General features: G+C 48.2%; 1 long non-coding RNA gene across 1 annotated transcript; it reads left to right on the top strand.

The window, feature by feature from the left end:
* Positions 1-1,431: 1,431 nt before the first annotated feature.
* Positions 1,432-14,629, top strand: LOC133244750 (uncharacterized). Its single transcript, XR_009735508.1, has 3 exons — positions 1,432-3,441; positions 13,615-14,016; positions 14,327-14,629. It is a non-coding gene; the product is annotated as an uncharacterized LOC133244750 (long non-coding RNA).
* The last annotated feature ends 237 nt before the right edge of the window (positions 14,630-14,866 follow it).

Genomic DNA, 14,866 nt, shown 5'->3' with positions numbered 1-14,866 from the left:
TTAAAAGATTCTAACCAGGACTGCAGAGGAAAGGGAATTCTGGGAAATGTAGTCCAGCTGAGCCAAGTCGATGCATTGCAAAGCCACCAGCTCAAGCTATTTACTTACTGCTCTGAGAATCAAGTTCCTCGCCTGTGAGATGGGATAACCCTCATCATTGCCTGAAATGAGAAAATGCACATGCAGCACTGGGCACATTGTCTTTCACAGGGTAGGGTTCAAGGAATGGTTCTTACCATAGCTGCTCAGGACCCCACAGCTATTAACTGCCAGAGGCATAATCTATCCCTAAAGCCTGTTGCTCTTCAACTTCACCTGTGCTGGACCTGTGCGTGTGGAAATGAGTAGAGCAGTTCCGCCCCACGGTTCAGGAGGGAGTAAGCCAGAGACAGAAAGAAGTATAGTATGGAGTAGGACAAGGAAAGCAGTCCCTATTATTGGGAACCTTCTGTGAAGTTATGTAAGTGCTTGTGGTTCAGATGGTAAAGAGGGAGACCCGGGTTCAATCCCTGAGTCAGGAAGATCCCCTGGAGAAGGAAATGGCAACCCACTCCAGTATCCTTGCCTGGAAAATTCCATGGACTGAGGAGCCTGGCAGGCTACAGTCCATGGGGTCACAGAGTCGGACATGACCAAGCAACTTAACATCTTAACTTCTGTGAGGTTGACTCTGAGCTGGATTCCCTACACAGAGAAAGAAGAGGAAGGATCCAGGATTCACTGCATACCTACTGGGTGCCAGGCAGTCCACATGATGATCACACTGAAGCACCACAATTGGAAAATGAGCTGGATGTTATTATTACCCCCAAAATACAGATAAAGGAACTGAGACCCAGAGAGATTAAGTCATCTGCCTTGGGCCACAGAGTGGGCCAGTGACAGAGCCCCTGGTGTTTCTGGAGATGGCTAGAATGGTAGGGGAAGCTGTGCCTTGGGGTGTGCCCTAGGAGATGGGGATTCCTCTGAGCTCAGAAGCCACGGCGGGCTGGGAGCTCCCCGGCCTGTCTCTGCGCCTGTGCCTGCCCGTGGGCGGCGGGCTCGGCGGTGGCTGCAGTGCCGGTGGTGGTGGCAGCGGCGGGCGGCAGCAGGGAGACAGTCACACCTCGCTGTTTTGTAAACTGTTTCTCACAGCTTGTTTGTTCCGGGTTAGGGCTGGAGCGGCACCGTATGGAAGTGTGACTCATTGTTTAATGTGGCAGCTCATTAGCAGAGCTTGTTGCTGCCTCTGATTTCTCTGCTCTCACTAATTGGAGAGCCCAGTGGGGCCCTGGCTTCCCGTGAACAAGGAGCCAGTCCCCCGGCTCCACTGGCCCTTGCCCCTCTGGCTCCCCAAGGAGGCCACCCTATGACTGTGGGCACTGCTGTCAGCCAGACCAGGTTCAAATCCCAGCTCGCCCTGGCAGTGTAACCTTAGACAAGGCTCTTGTCCATTCCTCTCTGAGCCTCAGCTTCCCTACTCTCCTAATGGGGCAAGAAGTAGCCACCTCATCAGGGTGGGTAAGAGGGAAAGTAATAATGTGTGTACATAGTAGATGCTGGTACATAGTAGGTGCTCAATAAGCCGTTATTGTAGTGTTATGTTTATTAGGCTGGAAGCCCAGGAATCCCTCTGTCCTGACTTCCCTGGCGCAGCCACCCAGCCCAGAGGTGCCTCAGAGCCTCCAGGTATAATGACACATTTCTTTGTAGGTCATCGAACATTTCTTCTTTGCATGCTAAACAGCTTCTGAGAAAAATCCACCAGGCTCTCTTCACCCTCTGCACCCCTGGAAGAGGCCATCCAGTCCAGTTGAGGACAGTCCTGGCCTGCCTGGGAGGAGAAGTCTGTGTTCCTGGAGCTCTTCCTGAGACCTCAGCTCTCCTCTTTCGTGCCACATGGAACACATCTGCTCCCTTGGCCCCGTGACTGTCCTTTGCTATTTGGAGACAGGGATCAGGTCCCCTCTCTAAGTCTTCTCTCCAGGTGGAACCAGTCCAGGTCTTTCAACTGTCCCTTCTGTGACATACTTTATGGGGTCACTGAATACAGCCCCACTGGACTGTGACGTCAGAGATGCCCCTGGGGTTGTGCAAGCTGTGGCCTCCTCCTGTGGCCCCTGCTGTCTCTGGATATGCCCCTCCCTGCCTTCATGCCTCTTGAGATGTGCAGTCTAGAATTCTGCACAGATAGGGGCAACCCCATCTCCTCCTACATTTGAGACTTGTGTGGTCAACAGCAGTATAAGGTGGGCAAATTTTCTAGTAGCCACCTTAAAAAAGGTAGAGGGTGGGAATTCTCCAGAGGTCCCCCGATTGTTAGGACTCTGCCTTTCTGCACTTCTACTGCTAAAGGGCTCAATCCCTGGTTGGGGAACTAAGATGCCACAAGACCAAATAAAAAAGTAATGTGTCTAGGTAACATGAACTTAAAATTATATTTTATTTAAGGTAATATATTCAAAGTATTATTTCAACATTAACTGTTCAGCATAAAAATAATTAATGAGATATCTTAAAATTAAAGAAATCTTCAAAATCTGGTGTTTTCACACTTAGAGCACATCCCATTTGGGAAAAGCCATGTTTCAAATATTCAGTAACCACCTGTGACTGTGGCTGTGGTGGTAGACAAGTGTGAGGCAGATCTAGACTTCAGCTCTACCAATGTGGTCTGAATGGGTTGGGTGTTGTATCTAACGCATCACCCCCACCCAGGAGGGAAGAATGTCAAGGGCCAGGGCCTCTGGCTGCCAGGAGATCTGGGTTCCAGTCTTGGTTGTATCACAAGCTCACTTGATATGTGACCGTGGACAAGTCACTGCCCCTCTCTGAGCCTCAGTTTCCTCATTCGACAAGTATGAGGTAAGAGGAAGAATCATGCGCTCTATGGAAAAGGCAATGGCACCCCACTGCAGTACTCCTGCCTGGAAAATTCCATGGATGGAGGAGCCTGGTGGGCTGCAGTCCATGGGGTGATAGAGTCGGACACGACTGAGTGACTTCGTTTTCACTTTTCACTTTCACGCATTGGAGAAGGAAATGGCAACCCAATCCAGTGCTCTTGCCTGGAGAATCCCAGGGACGGGGGAGCCTGGTGGGCTGCCATCTCTGGGGTTGCACAGAGTTGGACACGGCTGAGGCGACTTAGTCTGGTCTAGTCACGTGCTCTACGCCAGGAAGTCTCCAGGTGCCCTTTATGTGTTCTCTTACATATTTCTTGGGAAAACCTTGTGATGTGAATTTTCTTACTTTTATTATTATTATTTTTAAAAGATATTTTTGAAGTGGACCATTTTTAAAGTCTTTATTGAATTTTTTACAATATTGTTTTTGTTTTGTGTTCTAATTTTTTTGGCTGCGAGGCATGCGGGATCTTAACTCTCTGACCAGGGATCAAACCTGTACCCTCTGCACTGGAAGAAGAAGTCTTAATCCCTGGAGCTCCTGGGAAGTCTCAATGTAAGTTTTCTTATCTCTGTTTCCCTAGAGAGGAAACTGAAGCTCAGAGAGCTCTGACCTCTTCCCTACTCTGGAGAGCTTGTCTATTCACCTGATTGGTGGGCAGGTTGCTCCTGGCTTCCTAGCCACCATAGATATCAGTAGGGCTCAGTCTCAGGCAGGCAGCTCCCACCCCGCCTCCTTCCTTGTCATGACTCCCTCCCTAAGGAACAGACAGGACAGGTGATGGCAGCGTTTGGAGGTGTGTTTGCAGGTGGCGGTCTGCTAGATGGAAAACCTCCATCTGCTCTGATGTCTGGTCTGTCTCTGCAAAGCTGTCCCACCAACAGTAGGTGGCTGTGTGGTCAGGTCCCAGCCCCTCCCTGTGCTTATTCCTGCTCCACCAGGATTTATTAGGGTAAAACCCAGACATCAGATTGCCCATGGCTCCCTCCCTTCATCCACTGCCTTCCTAGCTTCTCAAATCCAGCTGGGCTCTCCTTCCTGTCCACAGACTCGCCTTCCAATCCCAGAGCCATCATCTGTCATCTGTGGGACTTTGAGTAAATCACTTTTTTTGGACAGAATTTTGGTTTCCATGTCCCTTCTTCACAAGTTGGTGGGAGTAATGGCTGAGATAACCTGTGTAATGTGTCTTTCTCAGTAGTAGGTGTAAATGTTCATTGTAACCGAATCTTACAGGTCATTTTAGGAATGACTTAACTTACTTTCATAAACTTGTCCTCGCCCAAGTGCCTCTGTTAGGCTCTGTATGGCTTTCTTCCCTCTCCCTCAAGCCATTGGGCCTTTTGGCCTGGCCAGGCAGGCTCCCCACTGTTCTCTGAATGGAGAGGTCATTCACAGATGGCCACTTCTCTCGGGAGAGCACGGGATGAGGGGGCTGAAGGGGAGCTTGGAGGTCATGCCTGGGGTAGCCCATCACCAAGTCTTCAAAAGTAAGACAGGTGTGACAGTGTGAATCTTTCTCAAGTATTCCCTGTGTTTCTAAAAGAGGAGATTTGACTTGAACTTAACTTTTTACTGATTTGGGATCATCATCAGGGATAGACATTTTTATATCAAAATAAAGAGTGAGGGTATGAACTTATGTTGAGTGGCCACGCTCTACCAAGTCTCTTGTAAAATGATGTCATCCAATTCTTACAACCCTGATGTAAAGTTTGCATATTATCCCCTTTACACATATGAAGAAATGGAGGCTCACGGCTGTTTAGAGATGTGGTGGGGCCTCATGCAGAGGGATTCAGCCCTCCTACATCTATACTGCCTCTGGAGGGCCTTTGGGCTCCACTTTGAGGTCCTTTAATGCCTAGGATTTCTTATGTGAGCTTTAGAGGTTAGCCTTGCTCTCGCTGGGGGCTGGTGGTGAATGCTGGGAGTAATTGCTGCCTCACTTTCTGGCTTGCCCTGGTCTGAGAAAGTATATACTGCAGCACATGCTTTAAGCTTGGCTTTCTTGATCTGTGTGCTATATCTGCACTGTTTACCAGTTCCTTCTTCTTTAACCTCTCTTTTCTCTTGGTTTTCCAGAGTCCACCATTTCTTAACTCCCTGGCTTCTCCTTCCCAGACTCCTTTGAAGTTCCCAGAATCCTTTGCAGTCTGCCCATGCTCTGCTCCCCATAATGTGCTCCATCACCCCCTTGGATTCTCTGCTCTCTTCACGTCTTGCTCCACATCACCCATCACCTCAGTGTCTTAGCCCCTCCCATAGTTTCTCCATCTTGGTGCCAAGGATTTAAGACCACATTTCCTGTCCACACCTCTTCTCAGAGCCTTGGACTTCATATCAATGTCTGCCAAGTGGATGTCCTCCCTGGCTGTCCTACAGACACCTCCAACTTAGCACTTCCAAACCAAAATCCATCCCTTGCTCTCAAGTGCCCACACCCTCTTGTGATCCCTGGCTCAGTGAACGCCCTCCCTGCTGTGCTATGCTTTATGAAAATATGGGCTTCTGTTTATCAGGGGCTTACAGAGTGTGGGCTCCAAGCTAAGTGATTCCATGGCTCTTCTTGATCCTTCATCAACCGAGAGAGGTTGCCATTGTTTTATCGTCATCCCCATTTCACAGGTGAAGATGTAGTAATAGGAGTTTCTGGCACAAAGTAAGCACTTGACAAGTGCCGGTTCCTTTTTACGGCTTTTGTTTTTTCAACTATCTAAGTTCATAAACTAAATCAGCTATGCTCAAGCCATGCTGGGGTACACAGCCATTGTTCCCACCTGGGACATCTTCACATGTCCAGCTTGTACTATGAGTCCAACTTGGCAAAGCACATGCCTGGCTGCTTCCTTGTCCTGAAATATCTCATCCACAGATGCTCCCAGCAAAGCCCCAGACCTTTCTTCAAGAGGAAGCTTTGGTCTGTGAAGAGACTGTGCAGAAGGTTACCCAGGAACCCACTTTTAGCCAGGCAGACCCCAAGCCTGCTCCCTTTCTCACCTCAAATTACAGCTAAGGCACAGGTGATGGCAATGTTTTCAGGTGTGTTTGCAGACAATAGTCTGCTTGATGGAAATGCCTTCATCTGCCTGGGTCTGGTCTACCTCTCCAGAGTGGGTCTATCTGGTGGGTGATCATGGGGCCAGGTCCCTGCCCTCCCCTACATCTGCTGTTACTATTGTTGTCATTATCATTCACACAATAACCCTGTGAAGTAGGTATTATTAATGTCTCTTTTGAAAAAAAACAGTCTCTAATTGACATATTAGTTTTAGGTGTACAATATAATGATTTGATATCTGTATGTATTGCAAAATGGTTACTGCAGTAAGTTTAGTTACTGTCCACATCACTTACACCACACCAGTTACAATTTTTTTCTTGTGATTAGAAATTTTAAGATCTACTCCCTGTTGTTGTTCAGTTGCTCAGTCATTTTCAACTCTGCAGCCTCCTGGACTGCAGCATTGCCAGGCTTTGCTGTCCTTCACTATCTCCTGGATTTTGCTCAGACTCATGTCCATTGAGTCAGTGATACCATGCAACCATCTAATCCTCTGTCACCCTCTTCTCCTCCTGCCCTGAATCTTTCCCAGCATCAAGGTCTTTTCCAATGAGTCATCTCTTCACATCAGGAGGCTAAAGTATTGGAGCTTCAGCTTCAGCATAAATCCTTCCAATGAATATTCATGGTTGACTTCCTTTAGGGTTGACTGATTTGATCACCCTGCTGTCCAAGGGACTCTCAAGAGTCTTCTCCAGCACTATAGTTTGAAAGCATCAGTTCTTTGGCACTCAGCCTTCTTTATGGTCCAACTCTCACACCTGTACATGACTACTGGAAAAATCATAGCTTTGACTCTATGGACCTTTGTCGGCAAAGTGATGTCTCTTTGCTGACAGATATACTCTTAGCAACTTGCTAAGATCTACTCCTGGCAACTTTAAAAATATACAACAGTAGTATTAGCTATAGTCACCACACTGTATATCACGTGTGCAGGACTTCTTTATCTTCTAACTGGAAGTTTGTACCTTTCGAACACCTTTATCCATTTTGCCTACCTTCACCTCCCCTAGCAACCACCAGTTTGTTCTCTGTATCTGTGATAAGGTTTTTTAGATTCCACACATAAATGAGATCACACAGTGTTTGTCTTTATCAGATTTATTTCATTTAGCATCATGCCCTCAAGATCCATCCATGTAGTCACAAATGGTAGGATTTCCTTCTTTTTATGGATAATATTCTACTATATATGTGTATGTCTCATTTTTTCTTCATCCTTTCATCAATCTATGGACACTAAGGCTGTTTCTATGTCTAAATAACACTGCAGTGGACATGGGGGAGCAGAAGTGAAGTGAAGTGAAAGTCGCTCAGTCTTGTCCGACTCTTTGTGACCCCATGGACTATACTGTCCATGGAATTCTCCAGGCCAGAATACTGGAGTGTGTAGCTTTTCCTTTCTTCGGGGGATCTTCTCAACCCAGGGATCGAACCCAGGTGTCCTATGCTGTAGGTGGATTCTTTACTAGCTGAGCCACAAGGGAAGCCCCAGGAGAGCAGATGTCTTTTCAAAACAGTGCTTTGGTTTCCCTCAGATAAATTCAATGCCTCTTTATAGCTAAGAGAACTGGGACTCAGGGAGATGGAGTGACCTGCCCAAGGCTACAGGGTTAGAGCCAAAATCTAAACCAGGTCCTGATTCAACGTATGTGCTCTTCCTATGTTCAATTTCAAGGTGATTAGTTGGTTAAGGAGAGTAAGATTGAGTTGTTCTTAAAATGACTTAAATGTAGGTATAAAAAAAAAAGAGACTTAAGATTCAGTCAGTGAAATTTACTGAAAGTAGTGGATAAAGCACATTTACATATGTTCACATTTATTGCCTTAGTTGTTACTAAGTTGTCACAAAATTGCCTCAATCTTGTGAGGATGCAGGAATCTCCCCAACCCAAACATGGAAACTGAGATTCTGCCAAGCACAGTGATTTGCTCAAAGTCCCACATGTGGGATGACCCAGACAGGTGATGCCCTGGGTCTGGAAGGAAAGTCTTTGAGACTCCAAGTCCAGAGCTCAGTTCTGGAGACTGTGAGATGGTGGTCAGGAGCGATGTGCTGGGGAGGAAGCAGATGGAGAGAGTGAGCCTTAGGCAAAGTAGTCTGGAGCTTTACTTTACTATGTTCTGGTAGAGCAGGAACAGGTATACAAATCCATTTGAGGGGATAAGGAAACGGAGGCTTGGAGAAGTGCAATAACCTGTTTAAAGCTACACAGCTAAGGTAGTGATGCTGGTATTCAACTCAGATCTGTCTGACTCTTACGGCTTGGCCCTCTGCACCACTCCACATTGTGGTTGCCAAAGCCACATACCTCCTCTTTCTGATGGTCTCTTCTCCCAGCGATAGCCCTGAGGTCCATTAGGAACTCTGGATCCTTTCCTCTCAGGTAGAAAGGCCTTGAGTGCCTCTATCTTATAACTCCAAAGAATGCCAGGCACTGTCCTAGGTAATTTACCTGTATTATTTCATTGAAACCTCATGATAATCCTGAAAGGTTAGAATTACTATTATCCTCATTTTTGTGATGAAGAATGTGAGGCCTAGAGAGGGCATATGATTAGAAATGAGGAAAACTGGAATTTGTATCAGTGACTTACTCCAGACCTGAGTTCTTAACTACTACCTCCCTCCACCTTTTTTTCCCCTGGATTGGTGTCAATTTCACTCTCTGAGATATATAAAGCCACAAGCCCTAAAGACCAGAGTCCATATCTCCAACTACCCTTGTCCCTATCCATAAATCCCCATCTCTTCTTAAAGACACCACTCACCCTGAATGCCACAAATAAAGTCCGACTAAACTTGGGGGCTTGTTTGTCCCAAGTCTTCAATTCTCACACTCACTCTCAGCTTGGTAGTATTGGCTCCATTTTCCTGAGGAGGTTGTTGAGGCTCTAGGGTCTTGAGGGTGGGCATCTAGGTCTAGAACCAGGTCTGTGTGTCTTTCAGACCCATGCTGTTTCTACTCACCATGTCCCTCCCACCTGGGAGGCTCTGAGGGAGCCTGGAAAGTCTTCCACTTAGCATCATGATGTCTGCATTCTGGCCAGCTCTGCCCCTACCCAGATATCTCACAATGTCTCAGGGACTTGGTTCCCGTCCAGTCCCAGATCAATAGGACAAGGTGGCAATGGGCTTGATGATTTCTAAGGCTCTTCCTGGTCTGAGAGCATGGGGTCTTGTCCACATGACTCCATCTCAAGGCCCACAGGGAGAACAGGGCGCAGCTCCAGCACAGGCTCAGCCTCCGAATACTCAGGGATCTGAGATGACCCCTATGTCTCCAGAGGGGTCACCAGTCACACCCCTCCTCAGTGGAGGCTAAGTCACCTGGTTTTCCTGGTTTCTGGAGCCTTTGCCAAAGGTCTCCTCATTAGACTCTGTCTACCTAGGCTGTGCACTCATCAGGCCCGTCCTGGGGCAATGGAGGCAAAGAGACCAGATCGCTGGACCGCTTTACTGAGTCACTGTGCTTGTCAGCTGAACTCTTCCCAGGGCACTCATTACTCATGACAGCATTTACCTCTTTTTTCCTTTATTGTTGTTCATTTGTTGTGTGTGTTAGTCGCTCAGTCCTGTCTGACTCTTTGCCACCCCATGGACTGCAGCCCACCAGGCTCCTCTGTCCATGAGATTTTTCAGGCAAGGATACTGGAGTGGGTTGTCATTTCCTTCTCCAGGGGATCTTCCCAACCCAGGGCTTGAACCCAGGTCTCCTGCACTGCAGGCAGATCCTTTACCAACTGAGCTACAAGGGAAGCCCCTCATTTGTTGTAAAGCTATTCAACAATACAAAACTACATAAAGTAAAAGGGGAGGCTCTCCCTAATCTTCATTATTAGCTCTTGATTGGAACTAATTAATCTTAACAGTTTGGGGAAATCCTTCATACACACACACACACACATATATATGTATAGGACTTCTATATACATGGATCTGTACATGCAACATGCACATGTGTAGTATTGACAGAAACAGATCACATATTATACACAGTGCCCAGCATGCTGCAGGCACTGCTACATTTCTGTCACTTCTTTTTTCACTTAATGTGACATCATGGACACCTTTCTGTGTTAGCACACGGAGGTCTGTTTATTCTTTTTAAGAGCTGCGTTGTTTTCCTCTGCATGGCTGAGGCAGAACGTAATCTTCTGCAGGTGGCCTCCAGTGTTTCCCTATTATAACCATGGCTGTCACTTTAGTGACTATCACATGCCTGTCTCTGTAGGAGGCCCTTTAGGTACATGTTTTCTGAATATGTCATTCTTGGAAACCTCGCTTGGCATCTAATAAATGCTCAGGAAATTATCAGGAGACCCAGCTCAAGCATTTCACCTGCGTGAAGCCTCTCTTGCCCTCTTCCCCCACCCCCTCCAGCCCGCCATTCAGGTCCTGCGCAGGATGAGAGACATGAGTGGGATAAAACCCAGTGCGAGAGGACCTCACAGACCAGTAAACAGATGTGGGAACAAATGTTCGTAATGACAGGCCAGGGTGAATGGAACAAGAAGCAGGTACAAGCAACAGAGGAGAAAGGACGGATACGGCCTCGGGGCCTGGGAGACTTCTCCGGGAAGGGACCTGGAAGTTAGTCAGGTGTGTGCGGATGATGCTTCGGTCTGTCTTTACCCTTCACGTGACTTACTTCCTGCATCTGTTCTTCTTTCATTCACCATTCATATCACCTCAATTCCAAAAAAAGGGACTTGGGGGATATCCCCGTATTTATAAAATGGCTCATATGCCAACAACAGCATGATTAATTGAAGAAAAGGAGTAAGAGTTTTGTTACAAAATGGATGAAGAGATGAACCATAAACCTAGACTGAGGATAGTTCCTGCAACAGAACACAAGGGGTGGCTGTGCTTCCTGGCAGGAAAGAGGGTCGTACCTGCTGCGCTGTGGGGGCAGGGCGCCTGCTCAGCCCCATCAGCAGCGCCCATGCCTCCTCTCCACACCTGACCCTTGGTTGGTTCCCGGGTTTATGGTTCTCCTGTATATTGGGCTGGTCGGGATTCGGGCTTGATCTTTAACTCTGACTCATTCACATGACTAAGCTGGATGGAGAGGCTGTGGACCGACAGTTTCGGAGCATCTACTGTCCGCCACTCCTTTCCAGCTACCCCGCTCTGAGACACAAACAAAGCAACTGCGGTACAGAAAAGTTCAAAGAAACGCTGGCAGGGCTGGCTCTGGGACCACGGCTCCTGATCCCAGCACACCCTCTTCACAGGTTCAGCTAAAGCTGGCCTGGGGATGGTGTATTTCAGAACAAGGAAGCAGCCTGGACGTGATGTTTGCCAAGCAGGAGTTGCACAGCAAGCTGGACACAGCAAGCATATCCCAAGTGGGAACAATGGTTGTGTACCCTCGTAGGACTTGAGTGTAGCTGCTTTAGTTGATGAAAAAAACAATGCTGTGAGACAGAGCTAGTACTTGTCAAGTGCCTCCTATGTGCCAGAAACTTGTTACTACGTCTTCACCTGTGAGATGAGGATGACAATGAAAGCAACCTCTCCAGGTGATGAATGATCAAAGAGAGCCATGGAATCACTTAGCATGGAGCTAGCCCTTGTCAGACCCTTGATAAATATTATTATCTTTGTTGTTATTATCACCATTCTCACAGTAGTTCTGTGAAGTTGCTGCTGCTAAGTCGCTTCAGTTGTGTCCGACTCTGTGTGACCCCATAGACAGCAGCCCACCAGGCTCCTCTGTCCATGGGATTCTCCAGGCAAGAACACTGGAGTGGGTTGCCATTTCCTCCTCCATCTGTGAAGTAGATGTTGCCAAATTTGCCTTATGCCTGAGGAACTGAGGCTCAGGGAGAAGCACCCGAGGTCACCACCGGGACACTAACCCAGGGCTGTTGGGCTCAGCTCTTGTGCTCTTTTCATGCTGAGCTATAAAGGAAAGGCCAGGACATAAACTGAAGGCTCAGAAGAAGCAGAAGGCAGCCAGGCCTGGGGCAAGTGTGTATGGCATTAGGTTCCTCTACTGGGCGAGGAGGCCTCTGAAAGACAGGTGCAGAGAACATGGATACAGTCAGCTGGCCTGTGCCTACAGCCACAGTTACAGCCACATCATGTAGGCTGTGCTCAGGCCCTGTAGAGCACCCAGAGGACCAGTAGAGACAAAGTTGCAAGGCAGACTGGGGCTGAACCCAGATCCCAGGGTGCTGGGCATGGGACGGGCCAGGCCACCTAAAGGGGCCATCTCGTGGAAGCTGGGTGATGAGAGCTTAGGAAAGCTTTATCATTTGCATGGACCACATTTTTTACTTGTTCTCACTTACTCTTATCTAAGTATCACATTACAATGATTAAAAAGTAAAAATTAAAGAATTTTCCTGGTGATCCAGTGGTTAAGACTTCTGTTACATGGGGCATAGGGTTTGATCCTTCATCAGGGAAATAAGATCCCACATGCTACATGGAGTATGGCCAAAAAATAAGTAGAAATTAAGAGTGTGGACTGAACACGTTTCACAAAACATGGATGCAGATGATGGCCTATCCCATCTGCTGCCGTGTTGGCCACACTTGGCTTGGGCAGTCTGTACCACCCATGTGACATCACTCACCTATGCAGGCAGCAACCAGGTGAGAGAAAACAGTTGTAGTGGGGAAAGCATCAGCTTTGGGGCTGGAAAACTCTGGCTTGGCTCTTTGCTCTGTGACCTGGGGGAAGTTACTTGACTTCTCTGAGCCTCTGCTGCCCCCCCTAAAATAATGCCAACCTCCTAGGATTAATTTAAGGATCAAGAGAGAACCATGGAATCAATTAGCATAGAGGCTATACTTGATAAATAAGTAAGATAAGGAAGCACTTGATAATAATGATGGTGATGATGAGGGTGATGTTTATTAAATATTATTATTGTTATCATACTCACAACAACCCCGTAAGTTTTCTCCAGCAGATACTGCCTCAATTTCCTCAGCAGATGCCCTCAGTGTCCCCATCTGTAAAATGGGAATAGCACCAATGGCTCCAGAGTGAGGCCATCAGGATGAAATGAGCAGGTGCATACGGCCCAGTGCCTGGCACACAGGAGGCCTTCTGTTACTTAGCCTCCCCCCTCCTCCTATTAGCTGGCACATCAGTGGGGCTGGTTGCTGTCACTATTCTAACTTGCTGGGAGTCCACGGCCTTTCTTCCCAGCATGCTTCATTCCAGAGGGGCCTAAGTCTGAGAATAAGGCTGGGGAGGCAGTGATGGGCCCAGAAGACAGAGGGCAAGGCCATGCTGAAGGCCACAGGGATAGACTTCCTTACAATGCCCCGGAGGTTACGCAGCTCCTTCTCCATGTCATCTTTCATTCTCCTGCCCACTCTGGCGGTAGGTGCATCTCCATTTTGCAGGCGGGGAAACTGAGGTACGGTACCAGGCCCAGGTCCCCTAGGGAGTCCATGATGGAGCTGGCATTCACTGCTGTGTCCACAGCTCCCTGTCCTCCAGGGCTGGGGCTGGGGCTGCTGCCGAGGTCAGAAGCAGCCAACCCAGGGGGCTCTGGGTGAATGTCTGTGGGCTCCTCACAGGCAGAGGCTCACTGGCTTGGGAAGTCTGCTGCCTTCGTGGCCTGATGGGCCTCGGGGGACCTGGTGAGAGGGGGCAGCTGGAAGGTCCTAGAAACCTCATTCCTTTCCCTAGGACTCCTTCTCTGACCAGCCATGGCTCTACAGAATTCCAGACGACTTTAGCATTTTGTAAGGAGATATCAAGGCACTGTGAATGTTGGCTTCCAATGGAACCTTCGAGATCATCTGATGCAGGCCTCTCACCTGTTTGATCAGATAACAGAGGCTCTGAGGAACAGAGCAGTGAGGAGCAGAACACTGTCGTCCAGTGATCTGCTCGGATCACTGGGTCAGGAAGATGACAGGCCAAGCCAGGACAATCCCGAGGAAGGCCACGTGGGCAGGAGGGCCAGCCCGGGCCGTGAGGCCACAGTGAGATGCTGGGGTCTTCTGCCCGACACTGCTGTCAAGCCCCACTTCATCTTTTCCTTTCAACATCCCTGGGAGGTCAGAGTTGCTGTCGTCACTCTACATGGTAAGAAACAAGACTCGGTGCAGTCTACAGTCCAGACTCAGAGCAATCTACAGTCCAGCCTCCTGGTGAAAGAGGCAGAATCTGAAGCCCTTCCTGCAGGTCTCCAAACCCCCCACCTTTTCTAGTACACCTCTTGTAGTGGGTTGAATAGTGTTCCCCACCCCCAAAGTTTACGCTCTTCCTGAAACCTTAGCTTTGGATTTTTTTTTTTTTTTTTTGAAACAAAGTCTTTGCAGATGCAATTAGTTAAGATTAGGTCATAGTGGAGTAGGGTGGACCCTAAATCCAGTGTGGCTGGTGTCATCATAAGGAGGAGACAGACCCAGAGAGGACAACGCCATGTGAAGACGGGGAGAAGGGACGGGAAAGACTGCTGTGTGAAGACAGAGGGAGAGACTGGAGTGATGTGTCTATATGACAAGGACTGCCAGGATCACCGGCAAGCCCCAGAAGCAGGAAGAGGCGAAGAAGGACTCACCCCCAGAGCCTTCAGAGAGAGTGTGGCCCTGCCAGCATCTTGATTTCAGACTGCTAGTCTCCAGAGCTGTGAGACAATAAATTCCTGTTCTTTTAAGCCGCTTCGGCACTTTGTTGCAGCAGCCCCAGCAGACAAATACACCTCCTTCGTGTTGTACAGAAAGAAGGGAGACTTGCAATCCTCATGTGTCCCAGGTGTGGCTGTGTGGAAGTTTAGACTATCAGGGCTAACTCAAGGAGGAGAAGGATGAAAGGAGCATACATTTGTCTGACATTTGACTTTGCACAGATGGACTTAATCATCCCCAACATGTAAATATAGTCCCATTTCACAGATGAGGAAAGTGAGGCTCAGAGAAGGGAAACGATTGGC

Source organism: Bos javanicus, chromosome 3, assembly GCF_032452875.1.
Source record: "Bos javanicus breed banteng chromosome 3, ARS-OSU_banteng_1.0, whole genome shotgun sequence".
Lineage (NCBI taxonomy): Eukaryota > Metazoa > Chordata > Mammalia > Artiodactyla > Bovidae > Bos > Bos javanicus.
This window is presented reverse-complemented; position numbering and strand designations above follow the sequence as displayed.